This window comes from Sinocyclocheilus grahami, unplaced genomic scaffold (genome assembly GCF_001515645.1).
Source record: "Sinocyclocheilus grahami isolate Dianchi unplaced genomic scaffold, SAMN03320097.WGS_v1.1 scaffold341.1, whole genome shotgun sequence".
In the NCBI taxonomy this organism is placed as follows: Eukaryota; Metazoa; Chordata; class Actinopteri; order Cypriniformes; family Cyprinidae; genus Sinocyclocheilus; species Sinocyclocheilus grahami.
This window is the reverse complement of record NW_015505520.1, coordinates 55,258-72,419: the sequence shown is the minus strand read 5'-3', so window position 1 is coordinate 72,419 and position 17,162 is coordinate 55,258. Positions and strand designations below refer to the sequence as shown.

The 17,162-nt window shown below is 38.4% G+C and overlaps 1 long non-coding RNA gene across 1 annotated transcript in view; it reads left to right on the top strand.

The window, feature by feature from the left end:
- LOC107603145 (uncharacterized) overlaps positions 1-13,978 on the top strand; it is an 86,576-nt gene extending 72,598 nt beyond the window's left edge. Inside the window, exons 3-4 of the long non-coding RNA XR_001611101.1 lie at positions 13,508-13,703; positions 13,792-13,978. This is a non-coding gene — a long non-coding RNA (uncharacterized lncRNA). The remainder of the gene's footprint in view (positions 1-13,507; positions 13,704-13,791) is intronic.
- Positions 13,979-17,162: the final 3,184 nt, after the last annotated feature.

Genomic DNA, 17,162 nt, shown 5'->3' with positions numbered 1-17,162 from the left:
CTTACCTGGGCTAAGGAGAAGAAGAACTGGACTGTTGCCCAGTGGTCCAAAGTCCTCTTTTCAGATGAGAGCAAGTTTTGTATTTCATTTGGAAACCAATTTCGTAGAGTCTGGAGGAAGGGTGGAGAAGCTCATAGCCCAATTTGCTTGAAGTCCAGTGTTAAGTTTCCACCGTCTGTGATGTGCAATGTTGCAATGTCATCTGCTGGTGTTGGTCCATTGTGTTTTTTGAAAACCAACGTCACTGCACCTGTTTACAAAGGAGCACTTCGTTTACACGACAACGTTTTCAGCCAAAAACGGGAAACTTTTTATGCATTTTGACTGTTCGTTTACATGACGGTGACATTTTGGGGACTGAAAACGCATATTTCTGAAGTTTTTGAAAACGGCACAGTTATCGTTTCCGTGTAAACCCAATATGTGAATCTTTGAAAACGGTGATGTCATGCGCATGCGTAGTACGTGTTAGGCATGTAGACATGCGCAGTACGTATCGATTTTAAAGGCAAGCGCAACCAAACATACACAACAATGGCGGAGTATATGGAACTGTTGTTGCTGCTCAAGAGTTTGCTAACGCTTCTTCAGCAAAGTGTGGATTTACTTCACCAATATTACAACCAACAGCAGAGACGCATGAGATAGTGAATTGGTGGGTTTTTGTTAAATGTGAGCCAAAATCATCACAATTAAAAGAACCAAAGACTTAAACTACTTCAGTCTGTGTGCACTGAATTTATTTAATACACGAGTTTCACAATTTGAGTTGAATTACTGAAATAAATTAACTTTTCCACGACATTCTAATTTATTGAGATGCACCTGTATATATACCACCCTGGATTAGTCCATTAAGCTGTAGAAACTGGTGTGGAAAGCAAGCAAACATAATTCTCATCTCTCTCTGCAATTAAAATGTATAAATAAAGACAAAAGTGGAAAAAATTGTTTTTACAAATTTACTTTATTAAATGATCAACCATTTTGCATCATAGAAGGCTACTGAGTACATAATATTAATATCACAATGGGGGAAAAACTCATATTAACACATATCAATTGTTATTTCTTTATTTTGCTTTGGGGGGTATCTCAGTATATTTTCTTATTTTCTAACTCATTTTTGAAAAATAAAAAATAATAATTTTATAAATATTTGCTTAAAATTTGTATTTTTAGACCAATCCTGTCTAATACAGTAACTTATCTACTCTTTTTCTTCTTTCAAACCCTTGAGAATAAAAAACTTTAAATGCAGCTCTCATCTCACCTCTAGATTGGCACTGGAGAGAAGATAGTCCACTTCATGAAAAGAAATTAGGCTCTCCGATATTCATTTGAAAATCCATTTGGATATGATTCCTTGCATAACTTTATTGATTTTTAAAAATCTTTTAATATGGAATGTTATTGTGCTCGTAAAGCAGAGGAGCAGTGTTCTTCTTGTTTTGATTATTTCTCTAATGTGTATTGACAGTGTGAGTACATTGAGTTTGTGTGGATTTCCTGTACCACCTGCACACTTTCCTTTCCTCCAACCGCAAGACACCAAGAGTGACGCTCCATTAGAGGAAGTGACAGGATGTCACTGTCTATCTCTTCTTATTTTCACCTCCCCTTCTTTCCATCATTTTAAAACCCCTGCATTAAGTCACCATCACCAACACTTTAAAGGTAACAAATGGACTTCAAATGCATTTGACCCTGTAGTGACGAGGTTGAGGAAATGAAAAATGATTTGTTGACACAGACACTATCGAGGTATTGCGACCTTGATATTTTATCCAAGGGGTGTAATTGCCACAGAATTCCATTCTGTGTCTATAATGCCAGTCAGTCCAGGAGGCTTAGATCAGAGTGTTTTTACAGTGATTAATAACTGTGTTGCTAGGTTGATCTCAATGGTGGTTGCTCAGCTGGTGAATGTACAGTAGTCCTACAAGCAAGGCTGCAAGATTCATTCAAATAAAACCAAAATTGTGATTATCAAATCACAAAGACTGCAATTTAAATAACTGTATGCGGTGGGTGTTTCAGAGCAAAGCATGGCACTGTGTTCTTTTACACACGAGCAGCTCATGATCTGGTGTTTTCAGCTTCGTAGGGCGGCTTGGTTTGCAGTAAATGGTTCTCCACTCGTGCATTCAGGAGCGCCGCATGTGCTAACCGTCTTCCCAAGAGAAGCTTTAAGGGCTCCAAGTGGTTTGGACATAGATTTTAGCATTGCACTCTTACAGTTGTAATGTTAAATAAAAATATTAATATATATATTTTTTATTTTTTTTATTTTAAAGTGAAATGCTATGGTAGTAATATTTTATATTTTGATTGATATTTTTATGTAGTAACAGTATGAATTATTATCATTATTTTATTTTTAATTTATAGTCATATTGATATGATAATAAAAAAAAATTAAACCAAGCACAGAAACTTTTTTCTTTTGATTTATTTTATCTATATATGACTTTTATATTTTATTTACTTTTTTGGTTTTATTTATTTTTTCCCTAAATCGTGCAGCCCTACCAAGATGACCTGGATTCCTCCATCTACAGCACTCTTACAGTTGTAATGTTAAATAAAAATATTAATATATATATTTTTTATTTTTTTTATTTTAAAGTGAAATGCTATGGTAGTAATATTTTATATTTTGATTGATATTTTTATGTAGTAACAGTATGAATTATTATCATTATTTTATTTTTAATTTATAGTCATATTGATATGATAATAAAAAAAATTAAACCAAGCACAGAAACTTTTTTCTTTTGATTTATTTTATCTATATATGACTTTTATATTTTATTTACTTTTTTGGTTTTATTTATTTTTTCCCTAAATCGTGCAGCCCTATCAAGATGACCTGGATTCCTCCATCTACATTTCACAACATATGACTGGTCACTGGTCTTAAAGCGATAGTTCACCCAAAAATGAAAATTCTGTCATCATTTACTCGCCCTCATGTCATTCCAAACCCTTAAGACCTTCGTTTGTCTTAGGAACACAAATTAAGACATTTTTGATGAAATCCGTGAGCTTTCTGACCCTCCATAGACGGCAAGGGTCCTACCACGTTCAAGGTCCAGAAACGTACCAAGAACACAGACAAAATAGTCCATGTAACATCAGTGGCTCGACTGTAATTTTATGAAGCTACGACAATATTTTTTGTTTGCAAAAAACTAAAATAATGACTTTATTCACTCCTCAACATCACCCTAGCACCATTTTGGAGAGTACCAAGACGCATGCATGTTCATGGACCTCGAACGTGGAAGGACCCTTGCTGTCTATGCAGAGTCAGAAAGCTCTCGGATTTCATCAAAAATATCTTAATATGTGTTCCAAAGATGAACAAAGGTCTTACCAATGTGAGGGTGAGTAATTAATGACAGAATTTTCATTTTTGAGTGAACTATCCCTTTAATTAAATGAATATCAAGTTGAGTGAATTCAATACAATATATTGTGACTTAATAATATACCCCAAGGTATTTTTTTTGAGAGAGATAACTGGATTTATTACTTTCAATTAATTAAAATTGTAGTGGCAATAAAAGTGCCATTGCTCTTCTGTGCACCATCCAGTACTTCACACTCCAGCCAAATAGGTGGCAGAAATGCACCTTTTACACTGGTGAGTAGAAATGCATTTAAAATGGCTTAATGACTTTGTAGCATTAAAGCAGTCACATATACTGCCATTAGTTGTGTCAGAATGCCCTATCAAGCGTGTTTGCGCAAATACTAATTTAGAAATTGCAGAAGTGGAATGGATTGTGTGCATTTATACACCAACTAACCACCAACTGCAATTTTAAGACATATTTACACTACTGTTTAAAAGTTTGGGATCAGTAAGATTTTTAATATTTGTTTACCGAAGTTTCTTGTGCTCATCAAGGCTGTATTTATTTGACCAAAAATACAGAAAAAAACCCTCTTATTTTGTGAAATATTATTGCAATTTAAAATAACAGTTTCTATTTTAATATACTTTAAAATATAATTTATTCCTGTGATGCAAAGCTGAATTTTCAGCATCATTACTCCAGTCTTCAGTGTCACATGATCCTTCAGAAATCATTCTAATATACTGATTTATTATCAGTGTTGGAAACAGTTGTGCTGCTTCATGTTTTTTGGAACCTGTGATACTTTTTTCAGGATACTTTTATGAATATAAAATTAAAAAAATAGCATTTATTCAAAATGGATAAACTGTGTTACAATATACACTACCATTAAAAAGTTTGGAGTCAGTATTTTTTTTTCTTTCTTTTTTTGAAAGAAATACTTTTATTCAGCAAGGATGTGTTAAATGGATAAAAAGTGATAGTAAAGATATTGTTAGAAAAGATAAAAAAAAAATAATAATAAATAAATATATATATATATATATGAAGCAGCACAACAGTTTCCAGCACTGATAATAAATCAGCATATTAGAATGATTTCTGAAGGATCATGTGACACTGAAGACTGGAGCAATGATGCTGAAAATTCAGCTTTGATCACAGACTCCATTAAAAAACATTAAAAGTCTTACTGATCCCAAACTTTTGAACAGTAGTGTATATATTTATTTATTTATTAAGCTCAACTGTCATGGTACTAAATGCACAGGATAATGGGATATCACGGGCAGCAAAGGATACATCTATGCTGCCTTCAAAAATCAGATGAAGGTATTTCTGTAGACAGGATGTGACAAGATCATTGAATTTGGACATACCTTTTTGCCTACTTGCTGCAGCTTTTTACACAGTTACTGTATTAAATTCACCCAACCACATATAAACTAAACTATCTTCTTATTCTGTAGAAGAAAGTCAGTAAATGGATGCTGGTTAAACATTTACTATTGTATAACATACAGTGGGGCAAAAAAGTATTTAGTCAGCCACCAATTGTGCAAGTTCTCCCACTTAAAAAGATGAGAGAGGCCTGTAATTTTCATCATAGGTATACCTCAACTATGAATTTCAAGGTCCTGGGGTGGCCTAGCCAGTCTCCAGATCTCAACCCCATAGAAAATCTTTGGAGGGAGTTGTTGTTCAAATCCGTGTTGCCCAGCGACAGCCCCAAAACATTATTGCTCTAGAGGAGATCTGCATGGAGGAATGGGCCAAAATACCAGCAACAGTGTGTGAAAACCTTGTGAAGACTTACGGAAAACGTTTGACCTCTGTCATTGCCAACAAAGGGTATATAACAAAGTATTGAGATGAAATTTTGTTATTGACCAAATACTTATTTTCCACCATAATTTGCAAATAAATTCTTTAAAAATGTGATTCATTCAATGTGATTTTCTGGATTTTTTTTTCTCATTTTGTCTCCCATAGTTGAGGTATACCTATGATGAAAATTACAGGCCTCTCTCATCTTTTTAAGTGGGAGAACTTGCACAATTGGTGGCTGACTAAATACTTTTTTCCCCACTGTATATAAAAAAGATTTTTCTTGTTTATGTTGCTTGCAAAACTGATTTTGTCAGAGTACACAGATACTTTTGAATGTCTGTCAATGGACAAAGATGTGGTTTGCTCATGTAATGTTATACTGTAGTTATGACTTGCCCAGCAGGGGCTAACTGCCAGTGCTAACCATAGGGATGTAGCAGGACCTTGACCCCCCTGGACAAAGGAGGAGAATGATGGGAAGGGAGGCGTGGCTTTCCTCGTCAAAGTCAGTAGTCCTACAAAGCCAATAGCTGTGATTAGTGTTTTAAGTGTCTGGTGTTACCGCAGTCTAATAGTGTACTGATTTGTGTGTGTGTGTGTGTGTGTGTGTGTGTGTGTGTGTGTCTCTAGCTTCTCAATTACCTCAATCTACTCAATCTGATCCTGTTTACTTGAAGTGCACCTAGACTTCGACATACATTCACATGCTTACATTCAGTGCTATGCAAAGGTCAAAGCTTTCTTTTGCAGATGAAATGAAAACTGCTTGTCCCAGGGCACTTCAATTTTGTTCTTTGAAAAGTGGTTTAACTCATCTCTCCCGCAGATCAGGCGAGAATGAAATGCTCTTAGATCATCATAACATGCCCAGAGTATTACAGTCGAATAATTGCGCTGTAACAAATATCCAAAAGCCATAAATACTGCCTATATAACTGTTCATCTTCACAGTCAGCAGCGGCAACATCAAGTAAAAATACAAATCTCTGCTGCTCTCTGATCGAGGATATTAGGAATCCAGAGATCAGTTGTGAGTGTGTGTAATGTTTCATATTCCTCTCAGTGTTTGAATCATGAAGTGTTTTTGTGTAATAATTCAGTCTCATTTTTCTCCTTATTTATCCTTAATGGTTAAATAAATTAATAAGTTTATAGAATTTTTTGGTCACACTTTATTTTAAGGTCCAATTCTCGCTATTAACAAACCATTAACTACGACTTTTACCTTAGTAAACTCCTAATTTGTTGCTCATTAGTAGTTAGTAAGGTAGTTGTTAAGTTTAGGTATTGGGTAGGATTAGAGATGTAGAATATTGTCATGCAGAATATGTGCTTTATAAGTATTAATAAACAGCCAATATGTTAATAATAGGCAACTATAGTTAATAGTGAGAATTGGTCCCTATACTAAAGTGTTACCAATTTTTTAAAGATGTACTACACTTTAAATTACATTTCTGTAAATTATTACATTTCTAAAACTTTGGTGAAATGTATTATTTATAACAATTTGTAACTTTATAACAAAAAAAATGATAAAAATGGGTGTTGAATTTGTTTTATTTTAAGGCAGAATTTAAAATATATACATTTATATAAAATATTTAAATGTATTATTCATTTATTATTTTATGTGTGTGAATATACTGTATGTGTGTGTGTATGTAATGTATTACATTTTAAAAGTTACATTTTAAAATATATGCATTTAAATATAATGTATATAATAATAAAAATTATAATACTAATAATACACAAATAATACAATAATAATATAATACACAAATTATTTATTATTAACTTATTAGTTATACACACACAAACATATACATAAACCATATATATAAATTAGGTTTTTCTTTTCTTTTTTTTCTTTTTTCTTTTTTCTTTTTTCTTTTTTCTTTTTTCTTTTTTGTAGTCAAGACTTTCAGGTATTTTCATATACAGCAGTAGCAGTTGACTTTCAAAAATAAACCTACCATCAGATATATTCACTAGAGTAAAAAAAAGTGACAAGTAGCCCTAGTCACCCCCTTTAGAGGTGTGTGTGTGTGTGTGTGTGTGCACGCACATGTATGCATGTGCATATGAGCCATACATACAATCAAATGCGTGTGTGTAGCAATGGCTGCTCCTCTCTTCCCTTTTCTGGGCTGGTTACACAGGGGGCATCTATTAAAGGAAAGGGCCCTGTCAGCCTATGATTTAGTTCTCGCTCTTCACGCTGCCACAGACCTACAGGATATGGGCCAGGGGGGCCAGCTGAGTTTACTAAACTTTCACAGGGGACCAGAATAGCCCTTCTGTGTGAGCCTATAGAAATAGAGGAGAGTGGGTCTAGTTGTCACACTTTCCCCCACTGAATAGTCTATGAGTATTTCTATAGATGCACATACCTTAAAGAACTGGCTTTCAAAAAGCTATTGAACATTTACATCATTATTGCCTGAGAAAAAATGGAGTCCTAACATTTAGCATGGTATTGGGATGAGTTGCCTGTCACATTAAACATGCAATTATAGTGTTACAGCTAATAATAAAGAGTAAAACAATTTATGAAATAGCAAAACTATGAAAGGTGTTTCTGTTCCACTGATACTGCAGTGAAGAGGGAGGACTTTCAAAGCAAAATAGAGACAGTGGAGATAGCGTGTGAGGGAGCGAGGATGATAAAATCATTGTTGAGGTGGCAGGTTACAAGCGGGCTGTGATCAAGGGGGATGATTGCTGTTAAATTGACTCTTCCTCTTCTGCGGACTGCCGCAGGAAAGTGGCAGGAGTGTGTGGGTGTGTCCCTCCCGCTCTCTCGTGGGGCCTCCTCTGCCACTGCCTGGTCATTCAGGCTTGAAAAGGACACTATGACTGATACCAGACCTTCAGAGACTCTCCTGCACACCAGAATGTTAATGCCTTCAGTGCTCGACTACAGTGACTACCACTGAACGACAGCGTGCATCCCTCTAGCAGTGTGAACTGTAGAGGTTTGGCACAATCGCAATAGTTTTTTGGCACCTTTTGAGTTTACTAAACGTTCCCAGGGGACCAAAATAGCCCTTCTGTATGAGCCTATAAAAATAGGGGAGACTGGGGCTAGTTGTCAGACTTTACTCCAATGAAGAGCCTTTATCACAGTCCATGCATCTGTCACATAGTAGCATAATCGAATTTCCATCTGCATTTTTGACAATGGCCGGTTGCCAGTTTTGACAAGAAAATTATGCTAACTTGGTTGAACTTGACAATAAACATCAATATTTCAAATAGATTATTTAGCCTTACACGATATACCATGTGTTCTGTTTTAATGTGCAACATTATGTGAGCAAGGCGATTGTCTGCATTGCTGGTGACAATAGCCCAATACATCCAAACATCAGCTTTAAAGATACGTTTATGATCATATCATGTACAACTTTTATTGATATTTTAGTGTTTACTATACTATCTAATAACACCAAATACAAGAGTATGTCATCTCGTATGAATTTTTACGACTTCATGAAATTGGGTGGCTGATGTGGAGCAGGATTTTGGCCTAGTCAGATTTCAAGGTGGAAGAGACCTCCTGCTGCAACAGCGCAGAAACAGATACCAAGTGATTGACAAAATGTCTTGTTAAATGTTGCAGCTTTAGGACAAAAACACATGTAGATTTAATCCCAAAGTTTACTTCAGTTTTGACATGACAGCTACATGAACTTTTAATGTAAGAATACATCCAAACACATAGCCTTTCAGCTTCATTTGATAGTGTGCGCAAACACAGGCACTCGACACATGACACTAGAAAGTTTCATCTTTGTACAGTGTCTGCGCTATTTCTCTCCTGAAGTTACGAGTACTTTTTACTCATTTAAATTAGAGTTGCGTGTATCTCTTAATCTCCTCACATGAGTGCTGGTCAATGCGGGCATCTTTTGTTATTGCCACCTCCTGAAGTTTGATCTTGTTGTTGTGTCCCATCTGTTTGTTTTTAAATGCAAAATGATGGTCCAGGTCAGCATCGCCACCTTGTGGACAAACAAATTATTGCAAAAAAATCAAGGTGCATCCTGTGTGAACGGAGCGTACAGTACATATACTATTCAGTAGTGTTGGGTCTGAGTCCACCTTGTCGAGTCCTGAGTGTCCTACGTTGAGTTTGAATGGGAGACGTTTATTAATGTCTTTATAACTTAATTTTATGTTGTTACTTATTTTTCCAACCCAGGCTCATTCGAAATACGTGCCTCTAAATGCATTTCTGCAGCACCGTTATAACCAGTGGTGCACATAAGTTTTTCAGCCTGGTTCTCATAAGAGAACCTGGAGATTTGGTTTGGTCCTCACACTGCACATAGTGTGACCCACTGAACTATAAAAAATAAATTAATAATAGTGATAATATTATTGCACTTGATTTAGTTATTTTTATAACAAAATAAAGAGTGATAATATTATTATATTTTAAAACAAAAAGGGAGTATTAAATGCAAATACAATTATTTTATAGTAAACTTAAAAATACAATGCTAATATTAACTTTTTTTTAAATTTAATATGAATTTATCATTTTCAACCTTAAAATGAGCAGGCTTTTATTTTGGCGGGTGCTCGGCAAGTAAGTATATGCGCTTCTGGGGTTAGCGCTGCCGATTGAAAAGCTTCAGTGAATGAAATGTCTCAGTTTTGCATTGTGCTTTGAAAACAGCAGCGGGTAGATTAGATTTTCAATTTGAAATGAAGCTTTCAATTTGGATAGAAATCTTATACAGTACAGTTTGTCGATCTAAAATGGTAATTGTGCATTAACAGCTGTCATCCATGTCGGTAGGCAAATGCGCTGTCAGAACTTATTTACACAGCGCATTTTTTATTTTGGTCGCGCATGCGGACCTGGGGACCACTTATGTGCACCCCTGATTAAAACGTACCTTACTGCACGTTTCACGGCAGTTTTAAAGTGAAACATCCAGTGAGTGGCGCTAAAACGCGGGTTCAATACGTAACCCTGGCACGTTTTTGTTATGTTGATATAGGCACGTATTGCTGTGTTTGTATTACGTTGTTGCAGGTAGTATTGCGGTGGTTCATAATTCAAATATTCGAGGAGTGTCGCTAAAAGTTAATGCTCTGTCGTGCTGGCAATACCCCCTACACCAAACCCAACCCTAAACCTACCTGATAGTGTTAACAAATGTAAAAGTGATTAAAAAAATGCATTTGTTGATGCAGCCGTGCTATTTACCTTCCTTTTGAGTTGTTTTGTCGAACCATAGTTTCACGGGGTTCATACCGAAACTCTTCATCATCTATAAGTGCAACGTCATATCACGTGAGCTACCGAGCAAACCTACTGAGTTAGAAAATTTGAAGCTGTATATGTGACGCTAAACTTCAAATGCATCAGTTTTCAAATCTCGCAGCATGTTTAAAATTGTTTTGAATTCATAACATAATATTCCTCACGTAATTATGTGAAAATTAGGCTTTATTAATCTAAACTGTGGACCTGCAAATCATACTTTGTGTGAAGAAAGTTTTACTGCCTCTAGTGTTCTTTTCAACTGGAAACTGCAGCGATTCGTATGCATAAGTACGATTTTTGAGTTTTGCAGAAATGTAGGTAGAGGCACATATTTCCAATGAGCCTAAGTTGTATTTTTCTGTATTTTATATTACACAACATGGACTCTTCTGTAATCTGAAAAATTTGCACCAGAGTTTGTCCGAGTCCAAGTTCATTCACAATTCCAGTCCCGAGTCAAAGTACCCCAACTCTACTATTCTGCCTTTACATTGACAAGATTCTTCCTTAATGCACACTGCCTTTTAGTACTAAAATCACAATATAAGACCTTGCCATGGTACCTGCTTATTCACCTTCTTCCTCTCATTTTAGAATAAGCATTTAATTTGCTCACTGCATTTGTTCTAAAACTAACATCTCTCACCATTCCAGCAGCAGTCCTGAGTCCCCACCCTGATACTGACACGCAGTACTGCACCACAGCACGCTCTCCTGTTCAGCACACTTAATGTCTCTGAATTTATCATTCTTTTAGTGGTGCTTGCTAAGGCAAGCGTGACCGTTATTATTGTGCATATTAAGAGTAAGGGATTTGTTCTTAACTGCTAACCCTAGGTATTAAAATTTGGCAAACTTCTCCCACAGCGTTTGTGCTACATACGATCAATTATCCCTTAAATCATGGAGCTTTTTAAACATAAGGTGAATGATAACAGATGTAAAAAGCCTTTAGATGTATCCTGACATAGAGAATTAGCAATGATAATTCAAACAGCAAACAATCACACAGTACCTTAGTATCCTTCTAGCAGCACCCTTGTAACCACCCATGCTGCATTTTCCACAAACTGCTATAGTTTGATGTATTGTTGAAGAAATCCACTAGCTAGTCATGACTGTTTACCGAAACTGTAGTAATTTTGCCAAATATCCGTCATTCAAACTGCTTGAACTGTTGTTAATGATGTCATGCATGCAAGTGGTGGAGTAAAAGCTTGCAAATTAATCGATTTATTATCAGGTTATAAACATCTAAATGTGTTTAATTAGAATTTTTAGAAACTGACAGATTATTTTTGTCGGGAATTTTGTTACTGCTCTACAGACTATAGAGGGCGGAATCTGTGACACATTGAGTGAGAGAGACAGATAAACACGGAGAGAGTGATAAACAGAAAGAGAGAGACAGAAAGACGAGGAATGAGGACAAATTAGCGTTTCAGTGCTGTCACTTCTGTTCAAGCCTTTCTGAAGTCATTTATCAATGAATGGAGCCTGTAAATAACAGCAGAGAAAACAAGCAATGATCTTTCTCACGCACTAGGAACTGACACAAAGGTCTCTGTGAAAATCCCTGGTGCGCCTTCCACTGAATACAGTCAAAGAGCAACTCCTGCATTGCAGTAAACAGACAGTGGAGAAGATACAGACAGGAGTGATCACACCCACCCACAAACACACATATAAGCAGTGTCATATGAAATATATGGAGCTCTTTCAGTTCTATCAAAGACACTTTTGTAGTAATGTGCTCTCTTTCACAGTATTATAAACTGCCTTGTTTCTTAGATAGGCAGCTGCCTACCAAGGGACTGTCATGGAATGTCACAACGACTGATTTAATACACTAATATTATGGTGGCAGTCACTCCATGTGCCACACAAATAGAGTTATTTAGTTTCTAGAGTTTTAATTAGCAAACGATCAGTTCCCGATGGACAAAATCAAATCCCACCCTATTTTCAGTTTTGCCCCGGATTTACAGTACATCACAATAGGTTAGAAAAGACAATTGTAGTTTTTGTTTAATGTAAACTTTTAGGTCTCCCAATGGTTTTCATCCCAAATAAAAGCTCTATAGTTTAGAAATAAGCCATAAATATTACCACTGTAATTTTAGAGTTCTTCTATAAAGTAATAGGGAAAGATTCTTTATTTCATTTCATTTGATTGATAATTGTAATATTATTTTAATATGTATAAATATGATATTACAAATAATATTTTTAAATATTGTTATTTTAAATATTAATGTACCAATAATAGTTAATTATTCTTTTTATTATATTTCAATATTATCATTATTATTATATACTCATATTAAATAGGAAAAACAGACTTTTCTTTCTTTTTTGTCATTCGCTGATCAAATGCACAGCACACCCAAGTACTGGGTAAAAAAAATCTAATTCTGTTTACATTGACCTAAGTTTATGAGCACTTTTCAGTATTAAATGAAATATATTTATAATGATTCAGCTGTCAGCCATCTTATCTGATTTATATTCTCACTGAGCTTGTTGCAATACATTATGTGTTTGCCTTCTTTACGAAGTATGTACAGTATGTCAATTAGGTAAAAATAAAGTTTAATTGGGCAACATAATCAAGTTAGCTTCCTTATTGAACAACATCGGGGGCGCTACTATGAACCTGCCTCAGTATGCAGCTCACTAGGTTTTGAAATACAGCTAATGTGCTGCTAACGTCTGTCAGTGTTTTACCATGCATTATCATTAAATCATACCGCATATCATAAATGAACCCCATTCATAATTGAGATTTAGAAACGTTGGTAAACGTGGCCGCTTGCTCATTAATATCATTTATTGTCTGTGCATGTGTGCCTATGTGTTTGTGCGTAAATCTGCATTTACTGCGGTGATCAGTATCAGCGACTGTGTGAGACTATTACTCATGGTAAAGGAGGCAGGGTGATAAGTTTAGGGGAGCTGTCAGTAACTTCAACTGTTCTGAAATCGCTTCATTAATCCAAGTGGTTTTCATTCATCTCTCCAGTCGCAGTGCATCTGCCTGAGGACGGGCCTCCTCGTCTGCCACTGCACCAAACCGCTTCAGCGAGCAGAGCGCAAATGATGACACAACTGTGCCAGAAGCTGTTTACTAAAGAAAACATGAATAATGACAGGAACCGTCGAGGAATCGTCCAGAGTGCATGGGAAACGAGCAAGTGGGACAAACTCAGCAGGAACAGGTAGGGACAGAGGGATGATAATTGGTGGAGGAGTGAAAGAAAAGCAGAAGTCAGTCACCTGACCTTTCTCTGACTTTGTAATGAGCAGGTTGTCCCTGAGGATTGGCCTCGTCACCCTATCGACTACGCCAGGATCCGCATCTCCCACAATCCTCTGGCTCTCCTTTGGTGGTATCTTTCTTTAGCCCCGTGTTTGGATGTTGGCAGGCAAGTTTCCTTTCATTGGCATTGCGGCGCTGCAGCAGCGTGCCAGCTGTTTACGCCTCTTTGTCTTTCAGTTACGCTGTGTTCCTTCTTCGCTTCCTCCTCTAGACACGGATGATGAACGGCTACAACTACTTGAACTACACTGGCACCCTCCCCCTTCCCACAGTCTTTCCTCTTTCTCTCTTTGACATGAATTTGTGTGTGTTTTAAATCATTTCACTGCATTCTCACTTGGATTCATCTCTAAGTTTTTGGCAGCAGACACTTGCCGAAATCATAGTTAATGCTCTTAACATCAGCCGATTATCTGACTATTAATTGCATTAGTCGTCATTCTAAGATCTTGAATGGGCCCTGAGGTTAATTATATTTTGGATGCATTTGAATCTAGTGCCCAGGACTTAATGTGAAAAAAGCCTCTAAAGATTTAGAGAGAGTCAGAAAACAAAAATCAATAGCAATTCTCAGTTGTGAAAATGCCAAAAGATGGCAGGATTTGCAATTAATTTAGAAAATTTTGATCTGCTCAAAAATTCTCAGAAGTGTGAAACTTAAAAATTTTTTTTTTGATTTTGTCACATTGCACGCAACTCTGGTTTGTTGTTTAAATCAAATCAGTAGGAATGAATCTTTGAATGAAATGAATTTTTTTTAAATCACAGTGCTCCAAAACATACCTCTACAAAAAAATTCAATGCAGTTTACAGCTGAAATGACCACTAATTGGTAATTTCTTGCACAATACTATGTTATAACCTCAAAGCATGTTTACCATAGTGCATGATTTGTCATTTTTAAGTGAGTGAGTGAGTGATGTGACATGTGGCCAAGTATGGTGACCCATACTTGGAATTAGTGCTCTGTCCATCCAAAGTGCACACACACAGCAGTGATCACACATACTGTGAACACACACCCGGAGCAGTGGGCAGCTATTTTTTTTTGCTGCGGTGCCCGGGGAGCAGTTAGGGGTTCGGTGCCTTGCTCAAGGGCACATCAGTCGTGGTATTGAAGGTGGGAGAGAGCATCTCTGCCAGTACGAGACTCTCTAACCATTAGACCATGGCTTCCCCCCATTTTTGACATTTGCATAACAACCATCTTCGTATGTTTGGTTTTAGGTAAACTTGCTCAGTAGCTCACCTGGTACAGCACTGCACTGCACAGTGTTCAGTTACACTCCTATGCTCATTCAGCATTCAATACATAGTGAATGACACTACCACACTTGTGTGTGCTATTATATACCCATTGCATCCCCAAAACTGAAAAAAAAATCTCCATTTGACTTGTTAGATTGAAACCCACTTCCAAACCTGAAATTTAAATTGAATTTCAAACCGCATATGGAAATGGTTTGGATTGGGTTTGTAAAAATGTTATTTTTTTAATACTACATTCTTTTTTATACAATAAATTAAATAGATCTGAATATGGAGAAAACATTTTTTTCTGTCTGTCTGATCATATCCTTAGAGAAGTCTGAATGTGATCTGAGTTTAGTAATATTTGAAATTTAGCTAAATTTAAAGGGGTCATATGATGCGATTTAAATTTTTCCTTTCTCTTTGGAGTGTTACAAGCTCTTGGTGCATAAAGAAGATCTGTAAAGTTGCAAAGGCTAAAATCTCAAATCCAAAGAGATATTCTTTATAAAAGTGTGACGAGTGTCCCGAGGCTTCATCAGCGTCGCCCTGGAAACAAGCGAGGAGCACTTGGCCATCATCATCACAGGCTGATCGGTCATAGCTGCACCTCATCAGGTGGCGGCTACATAAGCCACGCAAGCCCTGCCATCTTGGAGATTCCTCCATGAGACTGAGCACTAACTCGCCCTCTCATTTTCCCCACAGAAAGCAGCATGTGACCGACCAGCCCCACAGGAGCACTGCATGGACCATCTGCACTGGGAAGACGGAAGAGAGCACTCACGGCACCGGAGCACCTACCTGGACCTTTCTCACGAGCACCCCTCACCCCAATAAATCCACCCTCCGGGGTATTGATTGAGATTTCTTGTCGTGTGATTCTTCACCCCGTTACACTGGTGGAGAATGCGGGCAATCAGTGAAGAATCACCGACAAGCGATCTTCTTCATCTCACCTTTTTTCCTTATGGGTGCTGGCTCCCCTGCTGATGGGTGAAGCGCAGCGTGCATACTTCGCTCTTCCCGCCGCCTCCGCCGATCAATATAAGGAGGTCAAGAAGGAAATCCTAGCCTGCCTGGGGTTATCCCCTATCTGTGCCGCCCAGCACTTCCATGAGTGGGAGTATAAGCCCCGTCTGCCGGCCCGTGCCCAGGCCGCCGAACTCACACGACTCGCGCAGCACTGATTGTTGGAGGGGGCTCCATCGGCTGGACAGGTGGCGGAGTGCGTGGTGATAGACCGTCTTCTCCGAGCCCTTCCCCGATCTCACCGACAGGCCATTGGGATGAGGAACCCAACCACCACGTCAGAGCTGGTGGAGGCTGTCGAGCTGGTGGATGCGGCCCAACACCGGGATGCTGGGGAGTGAGCGCCGCCATTTCCCAGGAGGGTGGTCCAGGAGCAACGCGCACTGGAGGGCACCCCGCGACCAGTACGCAGGCCGGTGGCTCCCTCCCAGCGGGATGAGCCCATGCCAACGGAAGTCCCCACACGGGCCTGGCTGGCAGGCTGCATCGTGCACCGCGACCTGCCGGTTGGAGCCCCAGAGGTGGAAGTGAAAGTGAATGGAAAGCCGTTCTGGGCCATCCTAGACTCGGGCAGTGCGGTCACTCTGGTCCAGTCGCATATTCTCGCCCCCCGAACGGAGTGTAAAGCCTTCCTCCCCATAACCTGTGTCCACGGGGACACACGACAAGTTCCCGCTCGCAGGGTGACCATTTTGGCCGCTCCTGGCACCTGGCTGGTGGAAGTTGGGGTCATGAAGGATCTTCCCGTCCCCGTGCTGATCAGGAGAGACTGGCCAGAGTTTGACCGCCTGCTGGCCACGGCTACGCAGCCTGCCAGCCCAGGAGGGGGCCGCCGAAGAAGGAGGCACACGACAGGACCTCGTCAGCGGCCCGAGCTTCTGGCCTCGGATAGCGGGAGAGAAGGGGAGTCCCCCTCCCAAAATCCTAACGTCTTCTATGATGTGTTCCAACAGGTGACGGGAGGGGGCTCATTTGGGAAGGAACAGTGGGAGGACGACAGGCTGAAGCATGGATGGACCCAGGTCCGGGTCATCGAAGGCAAGGAGGTTCAGCCTGGTCCCCACCCTCTCCCGCA